At 56.4% G+C, this 17,443-nt stretch overlaps 1 protein-coding gene across 2 annotated transcripts in view; it reads right to left on the bottom strand.

The window, feature by feature from the left end:
* The window catches only part of LINGO3 (leucine rich repeat and Ig domain containing 3), a 36,796-nt gene that overhangs the window by 11,315 nt on the left and 8,038 nt on the right, over window positions 1–17,443 (bottom strand). The window contains exons 1-2 of one of the 2 annotated variants that reach the window (XM_026654977.2): window positions 9,375–9,477; window positions 4,099–4,178 (exon numbers count right to left, since the gene is read on the bottom strand). The gene's annotated coding sequence lies outside the window, so the exon portion shown is untranslated. Of the gene's footprint in view, window positions 1–4,098; window positions 4,179–9,374; window positions 9,478–17,443 lie in introns of those variants that run through there. The other variant, XM_026654978.2, reaches the window with a different exon arrangement.

Genomic DNA, 17,443 nt, shown 5'->3' with positions numbered 1-17,443 from the left:
CAACACACCAATGTGCCTGCAGTAAGTGTGCTCAGAGGAGGAAGAGCACCCTACTGCCTGTAGCCCACTGGTTACAGCTCTCACCTGGGCGACCGCCCCGGTTCCCAGCCCCCCTCCACCTGAGCGGGAGAAAGGCTTTGAAGCAGCCTCTTCCCCCTCTCCAGGGAGCACCCTACCCACCACCTAGGGGACAGCCCAGTGTGGGGCTCCCTCGCCCCAGTGGGATTTTCAAAAACCCCCATGCACCCAACTCCCATTGATTTCTGGCTTCTGGCTGTAGCTTTAGGCTCCTGATGACCTCTAACAACCTGGCCCTAAGGCCCAGAACCGCAAAGATCTTTAGGTGCCTAAGTTCCATTGAAACCAACGAGAGTTAAGGACTGGAAGTTAGCAGCCTAGCTTAGTCCTGTTTGAAACAGGGCTTAGGCACCTTGGACACTGTTACCCCATCTCACTAAAACCACCTCCCCCGCTGGCACGAACCAACCCGCCTCGCCAGGCCCAGCAGAGAGGTCAAGGCGGGCCTGGGGCCCCGGGCGGCTCTTCCACCCCGGAGGTGGGCGCTCTGGGATAGGCGTGAAGCACACCGCCTCGGCTGCGCCCAGTAATGATCAGCGGAGGCTGTGACTCTCCCAGGCCGTCCATCCGACGCCCTTCACTGAAATGTGCTATTTTAGCGGCAGCTGCGGCGGGAATTTGAATGCAGGGGAATCTAGCAGGCTGCTGATGGGGGAGAAACTCCATCCCTCCACCTCTGGTTGATAAGCAGCTTTGTATTTAAAACCTCTTTGCTTCTCCTCATTACCTGTGAGCAGAATATTCAAGGCAGGGGAGAGGCGTGCTGGGGAACGGGAGCGCTGGCAGGTTGCCCTGGGGAGGGGCTCGTGCCAATCGGAAAGTGCCTGCTTTGCTGGCTGTGTAATAGGCAATTATCTATTGGCAGTGGCGGCGTAACGGGAGGGTGTAGGAGCCAGGGAGCTGGTGCGAGGAGCAGGCACCCACCGGAGCATGGTGCCTTCTAGCTCTTGGCCTGTGCACAAGACTCCTTAGATCTCCGTATTTGCTGCGAGATTTCACACTAGGTCGTCGGCGCGCTCCTTTGGGGGATGCCGGCCTGGCTGGCCTCCCCGAGCTGCCGCGTGGCGTGGGCAGGAGAGGGAGCGGCGGGGACGCTAAGTGGCTACGGAAAGCCCCCGGCAGCTATGTTTAGCCATGCAGCTGTCACCCAATGTCACTGACTGCAGGAGCCCGTGGGGGGCAGGGCAGACATGGTAGAGTTCGCTGGGAGCTGAGCGACCCGCTTTGCCTCGGGCCAGAAGCCCGTTCGAGCTGGGAAAATTGGGGCCGAGCCAGAGACCGCTCGCGACCCCGACTCACTGGGCCGTGAGCCAGCAATGGCTGCCCCTTCCGCTCGATGGGTGCTGCCCACCCACACGCTGCAGGTCACGCCATGGGCCTGTGTGCGTGTATGCCCACGTGTGCGTGTGCACACCTGAGTACATGGGCCTGGGTGCTCATGTTCATACGTGTGCATCGGCACATGCAGGAGTATGTACTTGTGTGTGTATGCGTGTGTGTGTACATGCGCCCGTGTGTGTACATCTGTGTGTGTATGTATGTACATGCGTGTGTGTGTACGTGTGTGTGTGTGTACATGCGTATGTGCGCATACATGCCTCCTGGGGAAGGGGGGATGGGCTCAGCTAGGAGCCTCTGGCCAGAGACCACCCCATTCAACGTGATGCATTTGAAAAATGCTTCTTGCTACCTCGGCCCTCAGGTTATCTATGGCCAGCAGAGTTAAGGACAATAAGGACAATCTCCATCATTGGAGATTTTTAAGAGCAGGCTGGACAAACACCTGCCAGGGCTGGTCTAGATAATACTGAGTCCCGCCAGGAGTGCAGGAGCAGCTGACGTCTCGAGGCCCCTTCCCGTCCTATGATTCCATGCTGGGTGACAGGCTCCCTTGGAACAGACCAGCACCCGCCGGAACGGTGGCGCTAATGGGAGAGAGGGTGACGGCAAGGCAGGCTTAGGTGACGCGCGCGTTAATCCAATGAGGGCACCGACTAACCCCCACATTTCCCAGCAGTTACACCAGGACATTGGTTCCCCCTTGAATGTTATTCCACTGCATGGCACCGATGGTGTAAGGGCCACCGGCCAGGGGCTCAGTGTCTGGTCCTGAGATCGCAGTGGGGAGGATGCCGAGACAGAGGGACGTCTCCAGACAGCTGGGAGCTCTTTGCAGCAGGAAATGGGCTGATCTGTGTGGAACACATCCCGGGCTCCTATGGAGAAGGCTACCCCCGGAGAGATGTGAGTGACATTGTTTGAACTCACGGGTGCCCCCTCTGCCAAGCTTTGGGGGGTGGGGGCGGTCAGGTCTGTATAATATGGGGGGCGGTGGGGATAGGGGTCTGGCTGCCCCGTTCCTGAAAGAGGGTCAGCTTAGACGGATCTCCCGACTTGAAACATTTAAAAAAAAAAAAAGGTTTTAATTCATTGAAACGGCCCCTTTTGACATTTTCAGCACAAAAAGTTGCAGGATTTTTGAGTCAAAGCGACTTTACGCTTTGAAATTTTAGTAAATTTAGACTAAAAAAAAAAGGTTTAAAAAAGTCAAAATCCAAATGAACCATTCGGACTGGACTGAACTGACGCTTTCTCAATTTGTCAGGTCGCAAAAATTTTCTAGATTTTGACTTTTTCTCCGGATTCGGGGCGGGAAAATCTCTCAGGACGGGAAAACCATTTCCTGCCCAGCCTTGCCCATCACCAGAGTATCTGCCAAGGGATCAGTCTTGTCAGGAGAACTGGCGTCAGGCCCTTAGGGGAAGCAATATCACAGCTTTGACCGGTGCTCTCTCTGGGGACAGCCCCAAGGCATCCACAGCAAGGCCTGGAACAGCCCGTGAGTGCCAAGTTTTGGAAGTGATCGTTAGATCCTGACAGCCGAGTTCCTCTAATAGCTTCGGCAGCCTCTGGCTATTGGCGTTGAAGGATATGTCCCCCCCTGAGGACATTCCTCCATCCCTAACCACAAATGATTTCAGATCTAGGACCGGCCACTTCCACCTGTATGTCAGTACCTGGAGTTGATGGTGGTGCAGTCCCACCTGTGATGGGAGTTAGAACACAAGGCGACTATAACCTCAGCACACCTTTCAGATCTGCCCCCACTCTCATCCCAGCCTCAAACCAGGGCAGGCAGGGGTCTGCTTGCCCCAGTGCCCAGCCCCTGTGACTGGGGACAAAGGGTGAGTGGAGCCACCTTCAATCAACCACAGATACCCCTGGCTCCACCCACCCTTTGTCTCCAGTCTCAGAGCCATAGTGGAACCATCAGTGTCCTTCACCATCTCCAACTGGCCAAGGGAGCCCGTCCCTTCCTCACAGACGAGGGCCCTGCCAGTCAATGGCCTGTTTGCTACCTTGGGGCTGGCCTCGCTGGACGGTCTATGCAGGACTGGGTTTGAAGGCAGTTGGAAGAATCAGCTTGCACGGAAGGTGGCCACGCACCCATGCAGGGGAGCAGGTTCTCGCACCTCTGCACTGCTTGTGGGTGCTCCACAGACCGGTGCTGGGGACGCAGCAGGGGGCGCTCTTCCCCAAAGGTTTGGCCTGGGGCGAAGGCTCCTGGGGAGGGGTATCAGTCTGAGTTTGGGGCAGAGGCTGAGGGGCAGGTTGGTTGGAGGTGACGTGGCAGGGGTGTGGGTTTGGGACAAAGGTTCGGGGGGCTCAGTTCTGAGTTTATCCAAACTGGTTCAGCCTTCTCTGCTTCTGAAATCTACAGAAATCCGCTCCCCGGCTCTGTCCTAGCCCCCTCCTCATGGCGTTTCTTTCTTCATCCCAGGCCTGTGTCTTTAGGGGGGCTAGTTTTCTCCCTGCCCCCTTTGGGCCTGTCTCTCCCTTCTAATGCCCCTGGATGTGCCCAGCTCCCCCCCACCCCCGCCCCATTGCACCCCCTCCTTTCCGTTGTGACGAGGATTTTAACAAGAAGAGAAAACGGCAGCTGAACAAATCAATTGGCATAAGAATCCGAGGATGGTAACAAGAGCCGAAAATGCCACCCCAGGACTTTGATTCACTGACCTTGTGGAGATGGTAACTCGGCTGGAAAATGGCAGACACACCTGTTCTTTCTTGTTACCCTCTGGAGACACCGATGGGGCCTGAGGACATGAATGCAGGTCAAGGAGTTAGCACCAGACTGGCAGCCCATGACTGTCCCCTGATACAGGGCTGGGGGGGTACTGGGGTGGGCGTTCCTGCATTAGGTTACTAAGGACAGTGATCAATCACCGGGGTGTTGTGGAGAAACGCGACTGATGGAGGTAACAGGGGCCTAGTGACGTCCTAGGTGTCCAGGGATTTGTTAAAAGATGGTGTAGATACAGCACCACCGGCACCACCCCCAGGGCCAGATTAACATGTCAGCAAACTAGGCACGTGCCTGGGGCCCAGATTTGTGGGGGTCACCAAAATGCCTTGGATCCAAATTTGTGTGTGTTTGTGTGTGTGTGTTTGGGGGGGGGGTTGTCAGTGTGGCTGGGCCAAACCTGAGTGGCGCTGTGACCCCATGTGCCAGGTCTCAATGCCACTCACTGAAATTTGGCCCAGCCACCCCCCTGTCATGAACCCCCCCAGTCTGAGCCATCAGAATGCTCACAACCCCCCCGAAAGTCCAACATGCCCTGACAGGGGGTGTGCCCCCCGGTTGAGAATCTCTGTTTAGAAGGTCAGAGCCCAGAACTGCATCTTTGGCTAAGGCCCTGTGATGGGTTAATCCCCCTGCTGCTAGTCCAGTCCTGGCCAACCCCACAGCTCTGCCAAAGCCCCTCGCGACTGCTACACAATCGCCTGCCATCCCTGGGAGAGATGGTCCAAACCACCAAGTTCAGAGTCAGATCCAACTTCCCCCGAATTCATGGTGGGGGGGGGGTTGGTTTGGGGCCATCTGCTTCCTGGCAAGACTGGCTGAGTACCCCAACGTTTAGAGGTGGAGTCAAGCTGTCAAAATGGGGCTTTCAAACTCCCTGAAGTTTGATGTTTCCTGGATTCCCAACCCAGAGGGCAATGGAGATTGAGGGTCCTGAATATACAACTTCAGACAGTTAAGTGGGGTTATTGTCGCTTCCCTGCTCAACAACTTCAGACAGAATCTCTCTTCGACAGCTGTCAGGTACAGCTGTGAATGGGTGTCTAGGCGATAGCGCGGGGCTCTGGGACTCTGCTCTCCTGGGTTCTAGTCCTAGGTCCGGCACGCAAGTCTCATTCCCCTCTCTGCGCCTCATTTGACCTATTTGTAAAATGGGTATAATGCTGCTGGGATGAGTGTAACCACTGCTCTCTGCTGGAAGGAATCAGAACAGCTCCCTGTGTGTCAGAGTATTTAGCACGCTACCAGACATCCTACTTCAGCTTTAGGGGCAGGGCCCTGCGTTTCTGTAGCAGGAGTGTCTGAGTTGTATGCCCTCTGCCACCATGACGTCCGGAGTGTCCATGGCACGCAGCCTAGAGAAAAGCAGGGCGGCCTGTGTGGCTGCAGATTGACCCAGTGTCCGGGGGATGGACAGGGTTAATTAGCGTGGCACTGGCGTGTTGACCCCGGCGGGGAATGCATGTGAGAGGCTGTGCAAAGCACTCTGCTCATGCTCCCCTGGGGGGGGTCTCCCCCCTCCTGCTTGCTAAAGCTGCTCAGCGTCCCCTGTGGATGACTGACTCGGTGACAACAGCCACAGATGTGCCCCGATGGGCGATGAACCCCCAGGATCCTGGCAGCCAGGTCAGCTGTGCTAGGATGCGTCCCTGGCCCCGTCCCCAGTTCGCCATCACGGAGCGCTAAACAGCACTCTAGCTTCTGATGCCATGTGCTGGCACCCAGCTGGGCTGTGGAGAGGGGCCCCCATTAATTATACACAGGAACCATTCAAGCACTCGGGGAGAGCGAATCAGTCAAAGGTGGCTGATTTCAGCAGTGGAAGGAGAAGCTCTCAGCAGACTCAACTCTGCTCCCCACAACAGGCCTGTTTATCTGCCACCTCTCCACCGGGCCTCAGTCTCCCCCCACAACCCCCCCCCCCTGCAGTATTTATCGGCTTCACACACTCACTAATGCCTCCCTTCCTCTGCATGTCTTATCTCGATCAGTCAACAGCATCTATGCCTTTATCAGCCATCTATCTACAATATGTATCTAAGCAGCTCTGACCCCTCTGCGGCATCTTCCTGTTCTCTCTGCACCAGACGTGTCTCTCAGCAGACTCTATCTATTGTACTGCTGTATCTACACCATCTTTTAACAAATCCCTGGACACCTAGGACGTCACTAGGCACTTTATGGTCGCAGCAGGGATAGAATTTCAGCTTCTGCTCCACAAGCACTGGCTTCTGCCACTTGACCCACATGAGAATCTCTATAAGCACTATAGGGCTCATGACACACAGCGGTGTCTTTCTGATGCCATCCAATAGGGGGCAGCGGAGCATCTAAACATTAACCAGTTCACTGCAGTATAATCTCTGTGTAGCAGCTCTCCTGCTCATGGTAGCAGTGAACTGTGACAATACACCAGTTGGCTAGAACTGGTGAATGGGAATGGGATATGCAGTGTTTCTTGTTCCCATCCAGCCTGGGTCAGTAATAAAAAAAAATGGGTACCATGGGATTAGAGCTGACGTTTTTAGGATGCAAAGGGTTTTTGTTTTGGAAAAAATGGCCTTTTTTTCTAAAAAAAAGTCCAGAAAAACTGCTGACTTTCTAAATTTGGGTCCCCCCCCTGCCCAGGACAATTTTATCAACATTTTTATCTACACCATTCTCAGAAGCGATAGTGACATTTTTCGCTTGCCAAAAAATCCCGTGTTTTTGGTAAACAAGACATTTCAACAACTGGTTTTTTTTTTTAGTAACAGTTTTGACCTTTATGATGAAAAAATGTCACGAAAAACACGCCTGTGGTTTTGAATCCTGCAAAAGGGAAACCACTTCAGAACCTCTTCAGTTTTTGCAATGTTTTTTTAAATACAGCAACCAACAACAACTTCATATGTTGCGCCTTTCGTGAGATGAGTTTCCTGGTTCTCAGGCCAGGCCCCAGTGGCCATGTATCTATAATGTAAAACCCGCCAGCATAGATTGTGTTTATTGTGGCCCTTGGTTATTTCACTCAGCAGAGAGACCCAGGGCTGACTGAGCCATGCAATCAAGGCATGGTGTGTGTGTGTGTGTGTGTTTGTGTGTGTGTGTGTGTGTGTGCACGTGTGTGTGCGCTTGGCTTGCTGCGTCTGTTGGTAGGATAAAGCGAAACCTTCTGCCTCAAGGGCTGCCCCGCTCAGACCTTTCACCAGTGCGACACACACACACAAGCTATGTCTACATTAGAAATGTGCGTCGATCTACTATAGGTAATGACTGTGGTGATGCATGTTCACACTACCCTGCTGGGGTCAGTGGTGCACGTCCTCACCAGGAGCGAGTCCACCAATCTGAGAAGGGCAGTGTGGGGAGGTGAGAGCCTGGATTTTCAGCTCCATTGGCTGCTCCCTGCCAAGAGCCTGGCTGCCCCACTGGCTCCTGGCGGGCTGCCCCCCACCCCCACTGCTTCCCGTTCCCTGCCCAGGGCCTCTCCCCTGCCCGCTCTCCGCCGGCAGCCGAGCAGCCTTGTCAGTTTCACGACTCCAGCTGGGAGTGGGTCTGAAGCTGCTGGGGCTTCTCCCCACAGCTGGGAGCAGGGTCCATTCTCCCCCAGTTCCCAGCCAGGAGCTGGGGACAGCTGGGCTGTAGCTGCCCGGCTTTCCTGTCAATTTCAGGGCTCCTGCCCTGAAATTGACGAGACAGCCAACAGCTATGTCTACACAGACCCTGTGTTGCCCTAGCTACAGGGACATAAGCCTTATGCTTCTCCTGGAAGTGGAGTTATGATGTTGGTGCAGTGGGGCACCTACATCGGTGGGAGGACGGCTGGAGTGTAGACACTGACATAATTAGGTGGACATAAGCTGCCTTATGCCGACCTGCGTAGTGTAGACCAGCCCAAAGGTGTGAAGCAATAGTTGGCGGCTAAGCGATATCTGGTGCTGGGGAAATGGTCCAAGGCTCCTTCTAACCTCTCCACTCTTGAGACTCGAACTTTGGGTCTGGTGGGAATTTCAGCCCTGGGTTCAGGCTGGTATTTTATCGCTGCCAGATGCGCCCGCACTCTCTGCTTGTCCGCGTGACAGATCGCAACACTACAAGCCAGTGCAGACTTAGAAAAATCCAGGGCACCAGCGAACTCTGCCATTGGCGTTCAGCCCCGCTAACGTTCTGTAGCACAGAGCAGGCTGTTGGTGCTCCCCAAGAGTCCCTGTCTCTGTATTTATCTGGCCTGGAAAGCCGGGGTTCCCAACCTTGTTCCTTCTGAGCTCCCTGCCCCCAACATGCTATAAAAGCTCCACGGCCCACCTGGGCCACAACAACTGGGCGACCCCTGAAACCTGCTCGCGGGCCCCCAGGGGGCCCCAGGCCCCTGGTTGAGAACCACTGCCATAAAGATCATTCACCGTTGCTGAATTTTTAAGCAACAGGATTTACTATCCCCTCCGGGAGGTGACAGGCTGATGGCTGTCTGGGAGACCCTCTCTGTCATCCCACGTCAGCTCACCTTGCCATTCTCCTGAGCATGCACCGGGGAAAGGACAGGAAATGCAACCCGTCTCGCAGGCAGCAAGCAGGGTAGGCCGAACAGGCAGGATCCCATCAGCCGGCCATCCCCTCCATCCTCCCACTAGCCACAGGTAGACATACAGCCATGCACAGATGACATACACAGGGGTGCCCACACGCCGCCGCACACAGGGGCTCGCGCACACACACACACACACACACACACACACACACACACACATACACACACACACACACACAGAGTGCCCTCTCCCCAAACACGTACACCTCCCTTTCCATAGACTCATCTGAAGTAACACACACAGAGGCATGGGTGTGTATACACACACACACACACCTGCTCACTCACCCCCCCTTGCCAAACACACTCACACAAACCCGAGGCACAACACGCACAAGCACAGTACTAACTCAGCCCCCCACCCCTGCACAATCCCCCGACACGCCCCCCCATATATATACACTCCTCACCTCAGCATTCGCCCCCTCCCATGTCTAAGCTGGATTCAGCGCTAATAATATTTTCAAGTCCATCACCCCCAGGCTGGCGACGCTGCGGCTGCTTTGTTCTCGGTCAGATGTGCTTTTCCCCCCTCTTACGCTGCCTCGAAAAAAGCCTCTGACCAGGTGGGATTGAAAGATGCTTTGTGCTCGGTTAAAAGGGTAACAAAGGGAGAAAAAAGAGCCGTTTGCCACTCACGTTTGCGCCCCAGATCGCTTCATTCCCGGGCAGCGTGTGTGTGTGTGTGAGATCTGTGTCTGAGAGGCTCAGCGCTGTCAGGGAGCTGTGGGATCAGCAGGCGGGCCAGCCAGCACATTCCCGGACAGAGCCTCGGTGTCTCCATGGGCACTTCCCAGAGACGGCTTCCCTAGGAAGTGAGGACCTAGCCAGAGTCCGCGCCTGAAACACGAGCTTTGGTCTATGGGAGGCTGCAGGGAGCGGGAGCACATGGTCCTATCACAAGCACAGAGCAGCACTATTGCTTGTATTAGGGAGCTGTCGTCGTGGACTAGGACCCTCCTGTGGTAGGTGCTGTACGCGCTCAGACCAAAAAGACAGTCCCGGCCCCAAACAGCCACAAGATGAGACAAGCGACAGCAGACGGATCCAGACAGTTATTCAGGAGCTGCTGCACTTCCTGCCGAGTCTGAGCCGCGGGTGCTAGAGGGGTGACCCACGCCCTGTCATTTTGCAGTGTGGACTCAGCTCAGGCCGCAGCCCCGAGTCAGAAGGTCGGCGTAGAGCAGTATGGACACGTTAGCACGGACGTTAGACCCGGGTCCAGCGATCGCAAACCCCGCTTTACAGGGTGGACGCTCAAGCATGGGCTTGGAAACACCGAGGGCACAAGCCTGGCTCTCGCAGAGTGCAGGGTTGATCTCCCCGGACTGACGGGCAGGGGCTGGGCGCGTGTGGCTTGAGGTTCCACCCTTGTAACGGCTGCGAAGGTCGTGACTGATCACAGCGTGCAGCACGGGGACGCTCTAGGATGAAGCCAGGTGCTGCCCTACGAGGCGGTGAAATTCCACTCCGGCGAGGAAGCTCTCTGGAAATGTAGACATTAAAATGTTGCAATTTTGCAAAGTCAAGAAAAGAGCAGAGGCCAGACGTGGCTTCTCTCCCCTTGGCTTCACTGGGCTTTGATTGGCCTTCCTCCAGCTTCTCAGTGGACACAGCCAAGCTCCCCGTGAAGCAGCCCTGGCATTCGGTCTGTTCTTTTCCAGCTTTGTGCCTGTCCTGCGGCCTGGCCCCGACGCCTGGGTTGCGTGCCGCACGGACAGCCCCCTCCGCTCTCAGCAGGACCTCGATCACTCTGGGCCTGATTCTGCTCTCCAGGGTGTTAGTTTAGTGCCGCTGGGACTGCCTGGGTCTCCAGGGAGCCACTTCTGCCAGGGTGAGATGAGAATCAGGTCCCGTTGCGTCATGTTGATGGCTAGTCACACCAAACGGGTCGCGTCTCTGGGAGGCTCACCAGGCCTTGTGAGGGGAGGTGTACGTGTGGCAGGAGACATGCAGGGCCTGAGCACGGAGGGGCGTTCCCGCTCTCTGAGCCATCGGCTGTGAGCACCACCGAGGGGGCCTGTTGTTACGCTGGCTCCTGAACAGTGGCAAGGCAGCCACTAGAATACAGTCTGAGGACCTAGCAACTCATCTCACATCATGTACCCACCATGGTATTCCAGCTCTTTCCACTCGGGGCTGGATTCAACCCAGCAGCCTTGCATGGTACACAATGGGGTCTGGAGCTCCTGATAGCTCAGTGGTTTGAGCATTGGCCTACATTGGCGTGCTAAACCCAGAGTTGTGAGTTCAATCCTTAAGGGGACCATTTGGGGATTGGTCCTGTTTTGAGCAAGGGGTCGGACTAGATGACGTCCTGAGGTCCCTTCCAACCCTGCTATGCTATGATTGCACATGGCCAGTCTTTTTAGCGAGCCACCCAGTCCCCGAAATATGCCCCCGGGCCCCTTTCAGGCTGGATCCAGAATGGAAAGTGTAACACCGGTTCCCTCGGTTTAGGATGGAACATTCCACAGCTCTTGTTACCAAGGGGCTAAGCGGAGTCAGCCACCCTGGGACCGGCCTGGCGCTAAATCTCTATTAGTGGGGAATGCAGCTCCCTTCATTACAAAACCAAAATAGCTGGAAATTCCATTCTTCCTTCCCAACGCCTCCCCCCCTGCTCCTTCCCTCTCCTGATTTCTTCTGGAGGGAGGCTGAGGAGGGTCAGATGGGATGAAGAGCGCAGGACGCACTGACCTCTAATACTCAGGACAGGCAGAGCTGGGCCCCAGCAGCAAAGCTGGGATCTGGCGCCAGATTTTCTCACTGTTCAGGGTTTGACTTCGGCCCCATCTCTAAGACAGGCCGTGTGCTCGTCCAGGCAGGAGCGAGCCCCGAGCCCCGGCCACAGGTTCAAAGGTCCCAGCACCAGAGACAGGTGGGAAACATTTTTCCCGTCCCGCAATTTTTTTTTTTTTTTTGAGGTTTCAAAAATGTTCCTGTTCTGCAGCGGGACAAAACCCGAGCCCGTTTGAAGTTTTCCTGCGACTCACTAGAATGAGAGCCAGCCTGCAGCCCAGTGGGTTGGCGACGCGCACGGGATGGGGGAACAAGTTAAAGGCCCTACTCTGAGTCAGGCACATCCCAAGGGAGGGCCTGAGCCAGTGGGTCATTGTAGGGGGGGTCTCTCGCTGCGGAAGTTTTTCGGGGCAGGGCCTGTCTTTTTGTTGTTTGTGCTGCACCAAGCGCGAAGGGGTCCTGCACAAGGTTTCGGTTTTGACCAACTGGTGTTTGGCGCTGAAAAACCATTTTGGGGTTGAAATCTTCCCGACCGGCTCTCCTCAGGAGCCTGCTGGGCGCTACACAAATGATGACGCCCTACCAAGCACCCGAGGGCGTCAGTGGCTGCCCTGAAATGAAGGGCGCTGCTTGTTGTTGCCCCATGGCCAGCAAGGCTGGTGCATAGGGGCTGCAGGGCATGGCATTATGTCCTCTGGGGAACCTCTGCAGTGCAGGGGCCCCTATGCCGGGGCCAGCACCGCGGGAGCCCTGGGGGAAGGGGTACTCTGGAATGGGGCCTGGGCAGGGTGTAGGTGGGACGGAGGATGGAGGGTGTGGCCCTGCATCCCGGTTGTTCTACTCCCATACAAAGCCCCGTGGGGGACACTGAAAGAGGGTCTCAACTCAGGGCAGCTCTGAGCCTGTGCCCATAAAACCGGCTAGCTGGCCAGCATGTCCTGAACCCCCTGGCTCAGCTACCCCAAGAAGGGGATGATCCTGGGCAAACCCGCAAAGGTGGCAACCCCGCCCCAAACGGAACCATCCCCCAAACCGTAAGTGCATCCCAGGCCTTGGCCCAAACGGAACCATCCCACCTCCCAACCATTCATCCGATGCCCAAACCAACCACACCCGTCTCCCGCATTCATTGTCCCCAGGCACCTACCCAGTCCCAGTGCCCAGCAGAAATCCCCTGAGTTCTGCAGACCCCAGAAGGATCCAGACCCTTGGGTGCAACCCCCCCCCTTTGGAAATCCACCCAGCGCTAGTTCCAAGGTGCTGGTGTTTCAGGGCCAGTCCCGGCCAGCGTGAGATCCTGCTCTTGGAACGTGACCGTGGTGAAACCCCGTCGCAGCCACTGACCATCCCCGTGGGATCAGTCCGGGCACCAGCCATCCTGCCCCGGGGGGAGAGGCCCCAGGAAGCGACCGCAGCATTGTGAGGCCTGGGGGAATGAAAGGATGGGGCAGGCTGGCATTGACGCCTCCTGACTCCGGAGCCCTCCCCAGCCGCCTGGGATCGGCTCGTTACGCCAACCACCGGCAAGCGCTCTCTGTGCTCCTCACCTGATCTCCTGGAGGCTCCCAGGCGACATTGGCATCACATTCTCTCCTTCTGCCCATCAGCGCCTAGGTCGCTGTGCCCACGACCCCCTGGGGCTGGGAGGTGGGGGCGAGGGGGGATGATCACCATCTGCCTTTTGCACATAACATTTCCAAGTGGGAGCTTTCCTCCCTCTAATATCTGCCTGATCGCTCACTATCCCGGGCTTTAGCAGTGCCAAAGGCAGCCGGCTCATTGGCTGCAGGCCTATTAGCCTCAGCGTGGGCCCCCCCTCCTGTGTTCCTTCGCTTTCGAAAGGGAATGACACAATACATCTGGCTGTACCGCCTAAGCGTCCCACGTTCCCCGAAAATCCTCGCCACGGATGCAGCGTGTCGCCAGCCGAGGAGCGGAGCCTCACCCCCCCACCCCCCAAACGCTGCTCTTCATTATGTATGCCGGTCCCATCCCACCCGCACAGATTGCGGAGCTGCCCTATTTTGTTCCAGCTAATACCAGGCAGGCTGCAGCGGCTGCTGTCAGGGCCCCGGGCTCGCTCGCTCGCTCCACCAGATTAAATTGGCAGCCAGGAGGGGAAAAATGTATCTAGGGGGGATTAGCAAAGGCTCCACCTGTTAGAGGGAGAGAGGGACCCAGGGCGGTGGCTGTTTCTGCTTCTGTGATTCTCCCCCCCCTCCCGACTCTACAATGACCACAGGCCCAAGTCCAGGAGCCTCCTGTCTCTGGATTGTGGGTGGTCTGGATTGTGGGGAGAGGGATAACTCAGTGGTTTGAGCATTGGCCTGCTAAACCCAGGGTTGCAAGTTCAATCCTTGAGGGGGCCACTTAGAGATCTGGGGAAAAATCAGTACTTGGTCCTGCTAGTGAAAGCAGGGGACTGGACTCAATGACTTTTCAGGGTCCCTTCCAGTTCTATGGGATAGGTATATCTCCATATATTATTATTAAACCAAGCCCTTGCCCTGAACTCCTGAGGCCCCCACCTCCAACCTGCACCCCAAACGCAATCTGCCCCTCTGCCCCACTTCAGCAGCAAACCCCCAGAACTTCCCCCCACATGCAAACTGGGGGTTCCAAGCCCTTGCCTCAAAAGCATGCTGCCCCTCACCCCTGAAACTAGCCCCCAAACACAGCCCCCTCCTGATCCTGCGCTCCAAATCACCCCCCTTTTCTGGGGTTGGAAGCAGCTCAGATACCAGAAGAACATTTCCCCTTCCCTCTCATTGCTCCCGGCTTTCCCCTTGGACCTGGCAGGGGGAGAGGCTCGGCACCCAGGCTCCAGCCCACGTCGACACTGCTACGTTCACCTGCGCAGCGTGAGCCGGAGTCACTCGACCCAGGCGCTGAGACTTGCCATGTAGACATCCCCGGTATGTCTCTCCCAGCTGAAGCGGGAAGAGCCCGGGCTAAGCGAATCGACAGGCTCCCGAGGCTGGGGGTGCTGTGGAGGAGCGGCCTTACTTCTGGCTGCTTCCCCGAACGGCGTCTCCCCTTCACCAGCCGGGTCTGGCTCTGAATCGGACGTGGGATCAGCAGGGTCCCTAGCTCTACAATGGGCCTATTCAAGACCCCCAACCTCTGGGACCGGCTCTCGGCTCCAGATCTTGCGCCAGGCTCCCGGCGAGCGTGTGCGCGCGGATGGAGGGAAGCCAGCCGTCTGCAGGGCCGGTGCAAGGATATTTTGTGCCCTAGGCGAAACTTCCACCTTGCGCCCCCCCTGCCCCGCAGAGCATCGCTTATTATAAACTTTCAAAAATGAATACTGCATAATGTGGCATTGTTCACGTATACTTCCTTCCTTCGTTCTTTCATATCAAAATCTACTACATTTTATTCTACCTTTAGAATATCCAATTATTGTTATTAATAAAATTTATAAAATTAGAATGGCGGATCCTCCGTCATACAACAACAACTGACAATATCAATATGACAAATTTCAACAACCTACACACGCATAGTCGCACACGATGAACATATACACTCAAATACTTAACACACACACACAAAGTATTAGCGAAATGATGCAGCAGCAATTGAAACAACACAACAAAAATTGTTAACCTCATTCGACAACCTCCGAAAACTAGTAAACGTCGCATTATAAACAGCCTGGCAGAATGGGTAACGGCGGCGCGCGACGCGAAAAATGACGTCATTGCCACTTTGTACCATAGGGAAGCAGCACACTTGTGCCCGCAACGCAGAGCTGGCGTAGGCTATGGCTGTAACGTACGAGAGAAAAACGACACGTTAAAATGCAAGTTCAACAAAGTTTCTCTTTTCTTTATTCATTCGTTTTCCAGCAATAGTGTAAAAAAAATTGGGGGGGCACCAAGTCTCTCCTCCCAAAGGCCCAGCAGCCTGGCCGCTGCCCCGAACGCAGGGGGACATGTGCTTCTGTGAGCGACACTGCCTACAGCCAGGGAGCCTGTCTCCCCACTGCCCGGCCGCGGCGTGCAGCGACCTTTGGCTCTGGGAGCATTGGAGGCTCGTCCATGGGGGCAGGGCGAGGGGCAATCTGGACGGAAGTGATGGCGCTGGATGTGCCCCCCGGCCCATACAAGACTTTCCAGTTGCACTAGCTAGAGTCGAAGGCCCAGGGCCACCAGCCCCTCCCACTTAAAGTGATGCCCCAGCAGGGTCAGCACGACCGTCTCCCTCCCCCCCGGGAATTCTGCACAGTCCCAGTTAATATGTTCATCTGCCTCCGGAAGCATTAGGTATGGGCCCCTGCTGGGGCAGGGCAGGGCTGGCCCAGCGTGGCAAACCCTCTGTGCCTGTGATGTGACGTGAAGGGTGGCGTGCCGGGCAGGTAACAGGTTGCCTGTCAGGCAGCAGCTCGTTCCGGCCCAGACTCTGCGCTGACCGGCCCACGGAGGAGGGTCTGACTCCGCTCCGTTCGCAAGACGAGCCCTTTGCAGGAGCCAGCGGCAGCTGTTGGCCATACGGCCGGGACACCGACAGGCAGATGCTCCTTTCCAGCACAGCCCTGAGCCAGCGCTGCCCAGGCCACCAGGGAGGGACGCTCAGGGGCGATGGGGCCAGCCAGAGCAAGGGCACGTCAGCTAGTCTGGGGGCGCTGGGGGGGCACTGCTCTGCTGAGTAGCTACAGGGAGGATTTTCACTGGCTCCATAACCTGGGGCCTTCCTCCTGCCTCTGGACCCAGGAGTCTTGTCCCTCCTGCTCCATTCCCCACATCCCAGCTCCACCCCCGCTCCACGTCCCCATGTCCCAGCTCCACCCCCCACCGCTCCATACCCCCACATCCCAGCCCCCCTGCTCCATATCCCCACGTCCCAGCCCCCCCGCTCCATATCCCCACGTCCCAGCCCCATGCCACCAGCCCCTTGTCTTCCATTTCTGCTCCTGACCTTGCAGGTTCTTTAGTCCTCCTCCTCCCCAGCTGTCAGTCCTTGCTCCTGAAGCGCCTGCCTCTGATCCTCTCCTCAGGGGAGCAAGCCCCCCCCCTCGATCCCCGCACACCGCACTCCCCCAGCCCTGTCTATTTCCACAGCACTTGGCAAACAGGAGACTAATTACACTAATTAAACAAAACGTAGACTCCTGCTTGCCCCCCCCCCACCCTTGGCTGCTTGGAGCTTCTCCTGGCAACGAGGGACAGTGTGGGGCAGGGGGAGGGGGGACGTGAGAGCCTCCAAAGCCAATCCTGAGCCCCTGAGGCAGGGGGTGTCAGGGTGAGTGCATGCAGGGCCCAGGTGTGATGGTCAATGGATTTGGATATGGTGGATGGACTGAAGGGCCCAATCTGCTCCTCCCTGCCTGCCCCCCATGCACCCAGTTAAATGACGCCCCCTCCCCCCCCAGAGCACAGAGGTGCCTTTGCTGCTTTATGCCATTATTGCTCTCCGAGTACTTGACAGTGGCGGCGTGATGCTGCCCGACGGCGCAGAGCTGTGAGGCGCAGCCCCCTCCTCGCGACTGCCCCCGGCCGAATGGGAGCCCCAGCCCAAGGCCACTCTGCTTCCCTCCTGCTGCAACGGGCCAAAGCCCACCGCCTGCTCCAGCCCACTGCACGGTGGCAAACTAGACGTGGAGACACACTGTGCAAACTGGGCCCATGTCTATGAAATGCCCCAGGCAGATGTGCTGCCAAATGCTACAGGAAGGGAGAATGTGGGGGAGCGGAGGGGGTCAGACACAATGAGATCAGAACAGTATATGAGAGAGAGAGAGAGAGAGAGAGAGATGTGTCTGGGGATAGATAGATAGATAGATAGATAGATAGATAGATAGATAGACAGACAGGGTGTATGGGGATAGACAGATGATATTGGGGTGTGTATGAGGATAGACAGATAGACAGACAGACAGAGGGTGTGTGTGGAGATAGATAGATAGATAGATAGATGGGTGTATGGGGATAGATAGATAGATAGATAGATAGATAGATAGATAG

The sequence above is a fragment of the Terrapene carolina genome, unplaced genomic scaffold (genome assembly GCF_002925995.2).
Source record: "Terrapene carolina triunguis isolate 2854851 unplaced genomic scaffold, T_m_triunguis-2.0 Scaffold194, whole genome shotgun sequence".
In the NCBI taxonomy this organism is placed as follows: Eukaryota; Metazoa; Chordata; order Testudines; family Emydidae; genus Terrapene; species Terrapene triunguis.
Note: the sequence above shows the minus strand (reverse complement) of the source record. Positions and strands in the feature narration are given on the sequence as shown.